The sequence below is a fragment of the Crocodylus siamensis genome, chromosome 8 (genome assembly GCF_052110815.1).
Source record: "Crocodylus siamensis isolate JL-2025a chromosome 8, ASM5211081v1, whole genome shotgun sequence".
In the NCBI taxonomy this organism is placed as follows: Eukaryota; Metazoa; Chordata; order Crocodylia; family Crocodylidae; genus Crocodylus; species Crocodylus siamensis.
Window position 1 is genome coordinate 68,059,114 of NC_143402.1, and position 12,431 is coordinate 68,071,544.

Genomic DNA, 12,431 nt, shown 5'->3' on the forward strand with positions numbered 1-12,431 from the left:
ATGAAGATGTTGAACAGTGCGGGCCCGAGGACCGAGTCCTGGGGGACCCCACTGCCCACATCCCTCCAGGTTGAAAATAACCTATCCACCACTGCTCTCTGGGTGTGGCCCTCCAGCCCATTAGTGACCCAGCTGACTGTGTAGGTGTTGATGCCACAGTCCCCCTAGCTTTTTAATGAGAATGAGGTGGGAGTTGAAGGCCTTCTGAAAGTCCAGGAAGACGATGTCCACTGCTACCCCTGCGTCTAAGGATTTGGTGACCTGGTTGTAGAAGGCCACCAGGTTGGTCTGACAGGACCTGCCACTGATGAACCCATGTTGGTTGCCCCTAAGCACGATCTCCTCTGCTGGCCCCTCGTGGACATGCACCAGGATAACTCAAAAATCTTACCCAGGATCAAGGTAAGACTAACTGGCCTACAGTTTCCTGGGTCCTCCTTCCTCCCTCTTTTGAAGATGGGGACCACATTGTCCCTTTTCCAGTCCTCTGGCACCACACCAGAGCACCAGGGTTGTAAAGCCGTGCCAGGGGTCCTGCAATGACCGCAGCTAATTCCCTCAGCACCCTGGGGTGGAGATCGTCCGGACCAGCTGATTTAAATATGTCCAGTCCCTCCAGAAGTTCCCTGACTAGATTCTCACTGACCATAGGCCTGGGTGCGCCTCCCCTGGGGCCTGTGGGGGTCCTGGTGGGGTGGTAACCCTGGGGGGGGGGGGCGGGGACCTGGTCCCTGCTCAGGAAAATGGAGGCAAAGAAATTGTTAAATAGATTAGCTTTGTCGTCTGGTGTAACCAGATTTCCTAGCGTGTCCTGCAGGGGTCCCACATTACCCGGTACCTTCTTTTTGCCCCCTGTGTATTGTTGTTGTCCTTGATCTGGGAAGCTAGTCCCAGTCCCATCTCTGCCTTGGCCTTCCTGACCCACTCCCCCTGCAGCTGCAGTATAATCTTCCCTGGTGATGGCCTCTCCCATTGGGTGTGCGCCTCCCTTTTAGCTAGGAGACATTCCCAGATGCTTTTGGTTAGCCGTGGGGGCTTTTGTGCCCTCTTGTCCCCTTTGATCTGTGTTGGGATTATCTCCCTTTGGGCTTGGAGGATCATCTCCTTAAGGAACGACCACTCTTCTTGGACACCCAACTTCCCTCATTTGCCTGAGGGTGCTATGCCACAGACATTTATTTCCATGCTACTCCCAGCCTTTAGGAAGGGACAGCTAACTGGAGGGGGACTGTCGGTGTGGCAGGTGTCCTTACTCTGACAACTCTCTGGTTTAATGGTTCCCTGGAAAAAGCCTGGGGATCAGATAGGTGCAGAACTGCTCAGGATATAGGATTTACTATCTTAGCAGAAGGACCTTTAGTGAAGATTATGTAAATTCAGACTCCATGCCTTTGAACTACCCCTTGAATACCTGCACATTTGGTGTCCCTGACTGGGTTAGATCTTCTCCAGAGAGACTGCTGGCTTGCTTTCTCTGCACTCCCCTTCACTGCTGTGCTCAGGGACTAAGGAGCCAGAGGTCCCAGCCATCTCCCACTGTCCCACGTAGACTCTGGCCATTAGATGGTGCTGTGATGCCAGGAACTGCTGAAATGCTTGGAGGTGATGTGAACCTCTTGGGGCTGAGTGACAGCCTGTGGCTGGTGGGGCGGGGGCCGGTCTGAGAGTCGCTGGCTCATTAGATGGCTTCATCTGTACTTGGTTTCTACTGAACCCTGCTCCCCAGCTGCACTAGATAGCCAGCCTGCCACAGCTCATTAAAAGGTCTTCCTCTGCCTCTGAAACGAAGCCCTAACTGCTTCTGCCTGCATTCCCCAGCCTTTCTACTTCCAGTTGCTCAAAGATCAGCACTGCACTTCAGAGTGAGTTCACCTGCAGGGAAGCAGAATGATCAGGCTCCTTACTCTCTTCCTCTTTCCATCCCCCTACACAGCAAGAACCATTTCAGACCAGACTCATTCCCTGAGAATCCCTGTAGGAAACCTTTCAATTCATGAGCACTAACTACATTAAAACACTGTCTCCAGAGCCCTGTGGTCCTTGGTGTTTGAATGCACGGAAATTGAAAGGCAAGGCCCCAAACCTCTGTCGTCATTCTCCTCCTCATCCCTATCCATCCCTCATTTAGACACCTGAGAGCCAGCAGGTATGACTGACTTGAATGCTACTAATATGTATTTTAGGATGTAAGAGCACTGGTCATTTTATTTGCTTTGGCTAGAGTTAGCCTTGCAGTCACTTTATTTTCTTGCATATCTCCCTTCTACACAGTGCTATTCCCAGACATGTAAGCAATCAGCAATTTGGCTGCTGGGCCTAAAGTTCAGCCCTTCTCACCTGCTGGGCACACACGGTGCTGGAACTTTTGCCCTGGTGCCTTATTTCCTCCATCCAAAGTGGCCTGGAGGGTAGTGGGAGCCACTACAAATGCAAGGAACTAGTTTTCTCGTAACATGGTTACATGGAACAGATAATGAGCCAGCAAGCCCAGGGTGATGCTGCTGCCTTTTTCCTTGTGCATCTGGTGGAAGACCCGAGGGCTGCCTTCAATTAAGCCCTCTACATTACATTTGTCTGTGCTGATGAATTATGTCACAAATTAGCCTTAATGAAATGGTAAAAAGCAGTTGAGGCCAATATGAGATGAGCATCTGGTGAGGAATGGCTTTGATCCTCAAAGGACTATCTAGGTTTTGAAAGCCAAGTCCTTTCTCCCAGCTGCAACATGCCCTGTTGCAGCCTGGCCTGAACCACCCTCTGGAAACTGGCTAAGAAATGGTCATGTCCAAAGGGTTATCCAGTTTAAGATGTCCCAGTTACAGCACAGTTCAGCACACCCCTAGGCAACACAGTGTTGTATGTTGTTCTCCTGACTCTGTTGGGATTTGAGGGGTAGAAGAGATTAATCCGTTTCTTTACAGTATGGGGTGAAAAATGGCTGGAGCAGTTGAAGGGAACAGGACTCATTCTTCTGTAAACTGGACAAGTCAATTAACCTGGCCATGCCTTGCATTTCCCATTTGTAAGAGCTGCCTTTGACAAGTGTTACATTCAACTGCTCAGTAGCATCTTGGTCTTTGTGCCTCACTTTATAGGCAATATCTTCAGGACACCATGCTGTCCCCAATAATCAGAATAAACTCTTCAGATGGAGACTGTCCAGCAGCCCAGAAAACAATTCGATAAGTCAGCAAGGTATGAAATATCCCTGCTCTGTTCCCAGCAGCTCCTGGCCCCGTTGTCTCTTGCCACTCAAAGGTTGTGGCTTGTCCACAGCGAAGCGCAAAGATCTCTTCTCATGTACGTCTTCCGCTTCTCCACCATTATGTGTATAAACACATTCAGCGCATGAGCAACAGAGGCGGTCTTTGATCTGCTTGCTTAATGTACAATTCATTGAAATCAGTCTGTCTGAATGTGTTTTTTAAAGTGACTGAGTCACCTGAGGGCAATGCTGCTTTGAAACCTGGTTATTTAATATCCATTACAGGCGAAGGGAAAGGTCCTGAGTTGCATTTACATTCCAGCAGGGAAAAGGAGTGTCATGATTTAAAAGCGAGTTAGCGAGACCAGGGGAGGCATTGTTTAAAAGCTATTTGTTTAATGAAATCGTAAAAATGAATTTAGATGAATTTCTCAAATTGCCATGCTGAGGCCCCACTTTCAAAGTTTCCCGACGTTTATGTGCATGAATCACTGAGTGTGGCATTCGTCCTCCGAGCCGCCGTGATTCTGGCTTTAATGGCTCTTCATTCTGGGAACAGATGGCTCTGGAGACTGCTGACTTTAGCAGTTCAACTTTCTGAAAACATTGGACACTGCGTGAGCAACTCTCGGAGGGGGGGGTTTATTGTTGTTTTTGTTTTTTTGAGCTGAAAAGCTAGAACTGTCGGCTTGCGTCTGGAGGAGCCCTGGGAAACAGGGAGTGACGCCCAGCATAACCCTAACACAGTCTCCTCCTCGACACCCCGTTGCAATTGAGCCCCTCAAGTCTAGATCAGCAATGCTCACCCAGGGTGTCACGACACGCTCTGGGGTGCCTTGAGATCCTTCCGAGGGTGCCCTGCAGTGTTAACACTGCTGGATGTGCAGACATGATTCGTGAAGTTAAAACCCAGAGATTTTGATTCAGTAACCTGTAGCATTAAAAATGCTCTGACCTGCTGTGGTCTTTCTGAGTTCTTTGCAACAGGAGAACTGCTCTAGTTTTTTCACAGCGGAAAAACAGTGACAACCCAAGACTTGGTGTTTTCCAAGGGTGCCCTGGTCTAGAAAGGCTGAGAACCACCAAACAGATGTAACACGGATGGACTTGAAAGCCAAATCCATCTGCGAATTGTGGGGGGGGGAAAGGAGGTGTGGAATTCAGATCCCGCATTTCCTTTGTACCCTTGCGGTGCAAGTCCTGAGAAGTGGCTCCCTCTCCTATAATGGCTGCACAGAAGTGTATTGGTAGACATGATGCTGACACGAGTTCTTACAGAGCTGGGGGTAACTACTGCTATGGGTATTGCCCCGGGCTCCAAGGGCGAGAGCTAGCTTCCTATGGGGAAACGTCTGTGGCCTTCAGTGCGGCTAGGTTTAGTGCGATTCAGGAAGTGATCGGGGGAGCTATATCTCTATGAGATATAAGTTAACACTCTTTGCCTCTATTTAGTTGTCTGAGGAGCAGCAGAGGAAGAAGCATCCAGTGCCTATGCTGCTTGTTGAGACATGGATATCACTGTGGGATCGGCAGAAAAAAAAAATCAACCTAGAGCTCCCACTGCAGAAATACTGTCTCTGTTGCTAGGACTGTATTGAAAGCCAGTCCTCTGAGGTGAGCCCTATCGCTTTAGATACGTACCTACTTGTAGGCACCTCACAAGACCGAGTGCCTCAGCTCCTCTGTACAGCACTGAACCTGAAGCTCTTCAGCGGTTCTGCTCCGATGGTGTTGGCAGTACTTGGGGCTCCGTATTTAATGCCTTCTCTCCCCTGAGCAAGGGAGAGGAGGAGGATGCACCACTGTCTCCGAGCTAGAGGCAGGAGTGCTCTGTAGCTCCAGGTCCCTCAATCAATTGCGAGGGATTTTTTTTTTTGTACACGTGTTAATTACTTTGGCATAACAGTACCTCGTGAGCAGACTTCCTAGGGCTGAAAGGGGACTAGACTAGAATAAGATGTAAAATTGCAGCAGCTGCTTTGAGGAGCTATTTAGGGATGTGATGAAAACCATCGAATGAAGTTGTTCAGGTTGGCTAGCTTATTTTTCCTGCATAACCAGCGACTTCTTCCTCTCCTGGGAAATTTCCATCGGTGATTAGAGGGGTATTTGTTTTAGCGGTCTCCTTCCCCGTGGTCCTGGAGGTGACTGAGTGAATGCAGTGCACTGTGGGAACGAGTGTTATCTGTGGGTGGATCAGGTGATCCCTGTTTGTTTTCCCCAAGTAGCTGCTTTTAATTAGCATCACTTAAAATACATTTCCCGCGTGTGCAGTAATGAGAGCGCTGTTCTAGCACTCGGTCCTGCCTGAGCCAGGGCCGCTGTACCTGTCTGGCTTGCCTTTCTGGTACGTTAGCTCTAGACTACATTCCCATTTACCTGCTCATCTTCCCTCTGCTCACCTGCTCTTGTTGCTAGCAGCAGTTGCCTCTCCTTCCCTGCTCTGCCTGCTTGAGATTTGCCACACTTGATCTGTTTGCTTTGCTCAGGGCCAAGTTACAGCAAGGTGGGGCTTCCAGGAGCTGTTAATGAGGCAGGCTATATAAGCACTGGCCTTCTTTGTGTGGATTGTCCTGTCTTTAACGGGTATCAGCAACACTTGCTCCTGTTGCACCTTTGCTGGGGTTTGGTGGAGATGGGGTGTTTCTCTTTTGGAACAGCTGGCGGTGGGGGGTGGTATTTTGCTCCCACTGAAGTCAGTGGCAGTATTCCCATAGACATTGTAGGGGCCAGGATTTCAACCCGTCTGCTTTAACTGTCACTAGGCCACAGGAGCCTGATCCTTCTGAGCCTGTCTCGGGGTGCCAGGGTAGGATGGAAGAATCGCTGTGGCACGTCTGGTCATGCTAGCCAGCAAAGGCAGAGCTGAAGGGAAGGGATTTGATGGGCTGCCCTCCGTCTCTATTATGACTCAAGCTGGCTCTTGGCAGCACTGATTAAGCGCTGGCAGCGTGAGGCTGAGCTGCTGTAGTAGCAACTCTGTCTAGGGGTTTCATGGCTGGTGAGACAGGAGCAAAGGGGCATGGGACGGGAGCTTAGCTCAAATACCTGGGTTCTGCCTGGTGAATGTGGTACGTACTGCACTGAAATATTGCTGCGGATTTCAGCATGACCCAAACAAGTCAGGCTTTTCTTAAACAAGGCCCTGCTGATTGTGCTGCACAGAGGCTACAGCCAGGTGCCAATGCGAAGTGACTAAACAGTTTAGTTCTGCTGCCCATGCTGAATGAAGTAACCAAGCATGCAAGCAGGGAAATGGTAAGCTTGGCTTGAAAAAAAAAGAAAGAAAAAAGCTCACTTTCTAATCTTGTGTTTTTGCAGAGGGTAGTAACAGGCCAGATTCCAATCTTGAGGTATACACCTGGGATATTGATTTTTGCTGGGTGTTCCCTGGATTTACAGGGGTTGAGATTGAAATTTGGACTCTGCACCTCTGATTTCAGAACGTAGAGAAGTGGCAGGATGAGCAGAAAAATCCAGGGCCCGGCTTCTGATCTGTGTTTCCCCTCTTTCCTGTGCACAGAACAGCTTTGGTGAGGTCGGCAAAGCAGTTTGGATTCGCTCTTCCTGGCCTGAGACTAGAATTGTGTCCTGCAGTTCGGAGCCTCGCCACGTGTGCTCTCTACAAGAATGAAAGCGGTGTGATTTGTGCTCTGATCAAAGTGAATGATTAAGAAAAGCAAAGTGGACCCCTGTAACCTTCCTATTTAAAGGTTCCCTGCCTCAGGCAGTGGTTGAAGGAACTCCTGTAACAACACTTCTGAAAAATGTCCTGCTATGTTTCTTTCTTTTTATATATAAAGATTTGCTGGGGCCTGACACTTACCTGCAAATAACCTGTAAATATTAATTCTTTTTATAAAGTCAGTGCCTGGCTTGTTCTGTGGGGCAGGGAAACTAACTTCTTCCCAAGGGAGAGGTGCTGTGTGTGGCTCCTAGTCTAACACAGCATGGCTGAATTTAATCCGATTTCATTAGCTGAATGGGGGTGGCTTGTTTGGATGGCAGGTCTCTGGAAGAACCCAGGAGATGGTGGAAGTAGTGCGGGATGATGGACCTACCTTGGGGTTAGCAACTGCTCTGCTACTGGAGACTGTGTGTAATAAGATGCAAAATAAATGCTGTAATGTTGGGTGGCGGAGAGAGTAAAACAATCCCTGGGCACTTTTTTCTTTGAGTGTGCGAGCATTAACCTAGGTGTCCTCGCCAAATTGAAATGCTGCCATTTGCATTTGCCCTGTCTACAGCTCCCCTTGTATTTTCTCAGGTGAACAAAATGTTCTTGTTGTCTCTGGTCCTGTTCATCAGTTGCTGTTTTCCATACCTAAAGTGGCTTGCACATCAGTGCCTGTCAGAGCCAGTTCTGTTCCATTCATCAGCTGCTTTCGGAGTCTCCTGAATAACAAGATTGTGCAGAAAGGTAATAGTGTTCAGATGAGATCGGAGAGGTCCTCCTATTTGATCCTCTACTATCCTCACACTGAACCATCCAAGTCAGATGTGTTTGGCCGTGAGATGCTCTCTGTGTGCCTGCCACAATGGGGACCAGTCACTCACAAAGGGCTTGTTTCAATTTTCTGGTGCCTAGGGCACCAGTGATGGAAGGGGATTTGCCTATGAAGAAATTGATACCACCACTGCCTTATCTCTGACCTGTGCTGCAGGGGGGTGCTGGGAGATGCTCTGAATGGGTGCAACTATATATGGGTGCACTGACTGGTCTGTGGTGGCCAGCTCTGATCCCTCTGCGAGCAGAAGATTACAGGTCACTTCCATTTTACCCCCTAATTCCTGCAGGCTTTCTTGTTTGGGGACTTGCAGATACCAGGTTCTTCTAGGAGAACCTGAGCAGTGTTTGAGCTCAGAGACTGGCCTGGGACCAAGTGAGAGGATGGTGTGAGAGGTTAGAGCCAGACATCTGCTTCCAAGATCTCTGTTTTCCACCACTTTTTAATGGAGGTTCAAGGAAGGTCATTCCCCTCCCACTTATTGGGCAGCAGAGAAGCCTGATGAAATAGCTGGGCCTATCTTCTTCCTCTGGCATTCAGGATGCATGGGCGGAGGATGCCAGCAGTGAGAGATGCCTCCTGCCGGGGCAGGAGGTGCCAAGCTGTTGGATATTGCAGTGTGAGGTGAGTCTTCCTCGTGGCTAACGTAGCCTTCATTTCCCCATTTGCACAGTGCAGCTAATGGCACTCACCCTCCCTGAGAAGCAGAGCAGCACTTGGAGCCGTATAGAGCAGCAGCGTATGTTTGTGGTTTTGGTGAGTAACTGGAGAGCTCTGGCTGCACAAGTGCATTAATGCAGCAGCAAACCCACTTGAGCTATGTGTTCAGCGGGCACCAGGACTGCAAATAGGTGACCTTGGAGGAGAAGGAAGCCTCCCTGGCCTTGTAAGTGCTACCCTGCTAAGTATCATGCCTTCAAAGGGTTACTTTGGAACAAAACTGTAGGGAAGTTGCCTGTTCGTTTGAGAGACTTACAGGGATTAGTGAGAGTCGGATGTAAGGAGTAAGTGGGCAACAGGCCTGGTACAGAGGGTATTGAATCGAGAGGCAGGAGACTTGGGTGCTGTTCATAACTGCCAAGGGGTCTGCCTCTAGTTTGTGTTTTCCTTCTGCATCCCTGCTTGCTCTTGCCATTTTAGCACATTGGCTGTGATATGAAGTTGCTTCCTCTCCCCTTACTGTTGCATGTTAACTGTTAAGGGATGCTCGTTCCCATGCCTTGCCCTTGCCTCCTTTAGCATATGCTGCCTGGTAACACTCTTCCCTTCGAGAGAGATGAGCAGAAAAAGCATCCATCAGTGGGGCTGCCAACTCTTGCAATCCTATCCAGAGCCTTGCGATTTATCTAATAGGTTTTTTCCTTGAAGCACCAGCTCCTGGAGTCATGTGATGAAATCTAAAGCAGGAGTTCTCATGTCTTCTGACCGCCCCCCCCTTTTATGTCTAGGCCATATAGTTGTGGAGGACAGCTTGGAAATGTGACCCGGCTGCTCATTCTGGGCTTAGGAACCAGAAGCTGCCTTTGAAATTAACTGAGGGATTTAGCTCGATCTGTCGGCTTCCTCCATCACAGTGGCTTAGAAAGGAGCAAGAGCCAGAGAAGAACTTGTCTCCAGTTGGTTGCATATGCTTAAGCCCCTCCCACTGTAGACGGGGATGCCAAAATGCTCAGTGTCCTGGGGATCAGCGACGACGACGATGACGTCTTCCAAGCTCCCCTGCGCCTGCTGTCCCCGCTGCTGCTGCGTGCACCGCAGCAACAGGCGCAAGGAGCAGGCATCTTCTCAGCCTCACGGTGTCGGATCAGAACAGCTCTGATCCTCAGCCCCTCTTGTTAGGAGATGACTTTCCTGCATTATAAACCTCTGACATCTCAGAAACTTCCTGGCCTGATTCAGGAGAGTCACATTCTCAATTTTTTTGAACCAAAAAGTCTAGAAAATTGGGCCAATCTATGTGGATTTTCTTTTTTTTTTTGGTTTTTGTTTAGTTTGTTTTTAATGTCAATTTGGCCTTTCTTTTTTTTAAAAAAAAAAAAAACAAAAAAACAGCATAAAATTTACATTTTGAAACCAAAGTTGGTTTTGATACAAAAATGAGCCATTATTAATGTAGAAAATGCCATGTTGGAAGATCCTCATGTTGATTTCAGAATGCTGTTAAAACTGTTTGAAGGTACAGGGATGGGCAACAAAGTGATTAGTGGTATGTAGGGCGCTCCATAATAGGAGAGACCAAGCAGGTTAGGTCTATATTCAGTTTGGAGAAGAGATGCCTGAGGGGAGGAGACATGATAAAGGATTTACAAAATACTAAATGGTGAAGAGGAAATAAATAGGGATTTATTATTTGCTGTCTTTCACAATACAAGAATTAAAGGGTCACAAAACAAAACTAAGTAGGCAGTAAATTTTCAAATTAGCAAAAAGAGGGGTTGTTTTTTTTCACACAGCACATCAATGAAGTGTGGACCTTGTTGCTACCAGATATTGCAGGAGCTGATATTTAGCCAGATTGGGGAAAAAGGGGGATTAGACAAATTCTTGGAGGAAAGGGGCATCGGTAGCTATTGAACATGGGAGTTAGGGGTACAGCCTCTGAATCAGAAGTTGCTGGAACTGAAATGCTGGAGGCTGCAAGTGAGAAATGACCAGGGGTTTTCCTACCCAGCTTACTCTCCCCTTCAGCACCCACTGTGACATGGGACACTGGGTCAGATGGACCTACGGCTTGGCCCAGTAAATGGCAGCTCTTCTGTTGTAAACCCACCCTTTCCTAGGATCAGTCAGTGTCTTATGGCAGTTTTTTTGCATTCCACCCCTTGTTCCCGTCCAGTGCTAGTAATGAAGCCCTTAATTGTCTTTAAACAGTGTTAAACCTTGGGGGACACAGGCAAGGCTTGATAATCTGCTTCTGCTAGTAAACTCTCTCCCCTTTCTCTTGCCAAAACCAATTCTGCTTTGATCTCAGATACTCTTGGATGTACTCGGTGAGGGGGAAGACCTGGCTAGAAAAATTAGAAGGCACTTGCTTTCTAGCAGTGCTTTGTTTCCCCCTGTTTCTGTGCCGCCTGTCTTGTACTGCTCTGTGTAGCTCTTATCCTGCTCTCATCACTGTGGTCTTGAGTGCCTTCCAGCTGGGCATTAGCTGATGTGACTAACATCTGTCACAGGGGGTTTGTTCTCTTATCTTCTTCCCATTGGGACTGGATTGGACAGTGAACATTCTCCGCGGATCAGTCTTCAGGCCAAATCCTTTGCTGGTGGAAATCAGCTCTTCAGCCAGTCGACACCAGAAGAAAATTTGGCTCTGTGAGATCACATGAGCCCTGTTCTCCCTCCAAGTTGCTCTGCATAGACTGGGATTTAATCTCTAAGGCATGAACAGTTAAATGCACCAGTGCAATGCAATGTTGCACTCCCACTAATGTGATGTTAAGGTTGGGGAAATTCATCATTCAGAAGTCTAGGATTCCAAAATGATCAGCAATATCAGTTTTCCCATTTTGTTTTGCAAGCAGCACTTGGCCTATTTGTTTTCCCTTTTTAAAATGTAAATCTTTAATGTAGTGTTTGGTTTTGCTTGTATGCACTAGATGATCCCAAACCACGGGTTGCCAGCCAATATAAAGGGGGTGTAAACATCCTATAATGATAAATGGGAAGGGGGATGTGGCTAGATGGGGGAAGGGGTCCTGGGAGAGAGTAGGGGATTCTGGTATGAAAAGGTTGTAAACTTGCTGCTACACACTGCATGTACACTACACTGGATATGCAGTTTTGGTGGATTATATTCTTTGAACTGACCCCCACATGGATCCTATTTGGACTGCAAACCCCACAGGCTGGCTAAGTCCAATGAAGAAACCATATCTTCATTAAAATTAAAGAAGAAATGAGGCTGTGTTTCATTTCTAGAAATGATTTTGTTTGCAAAGATTGGGGCAGGGGGTGGAGGGAGGCAAAGGTTTTGACTTGCTTTGACTTCTTTAAAAAAAAAATTATTTCCTAGAATAAGAAAGCAGGAAAAAGGGGCTCCCAAAGAAGACCACCTAGCAGCATGAAGTAACCCAGTGTCAGCAGGAGGTGGCTGTGCAACTAAATACAGTGAAATAATGTAAATGTGGATAAAGTGTTGGTTTTTGTTTCTTGATTTTGTTTGTTTGTTTGTTTGTTTTGTTTTGTTTTTTTCCCTCTAGGATTATTTGGCTCTACATTATGGCCCAATCTCACCAATGCTGTCATGCTGCAGCATCCTCAAAGATCTGCGTTAGTGATGCCAAGACATATCAGCTTTGGACTTTTGCTAAACTGCCCCCAGTTCCTGCCTGTTAGGTTTTCTGAACAGTGACACAGCCCACCGTTTGCTATAGCACTTGGTTCCAGTGCTGGGTAAGGAAGGAGTGAGTCTGTTTGTTTCTCTGGGCATTGGGTGGATTGGCTCTGATCTTTACATGCCCCAGCAACTGCTTTCTCCTTGTGGCCTAATGCAGGATAACTAGTGTTAAGTTCTGAAATCATTCAAGGGTCTCCGGAGCTAGCTGCTGTTTCTCTGGCTGTTGCAAAGGGCAACACTTCCTCGGGAACGCGGCCGTTTCAGTTCTCGATGTCCGGGCATCGTTTAGACTAGGAAGAGTTAACTGCCTGAGTCAGGGTCATTATGTAAGCTGCAATCTCTCTCCCTTTCTCTTTCAAAATGCCAGGTGTCGCTTTCAAGA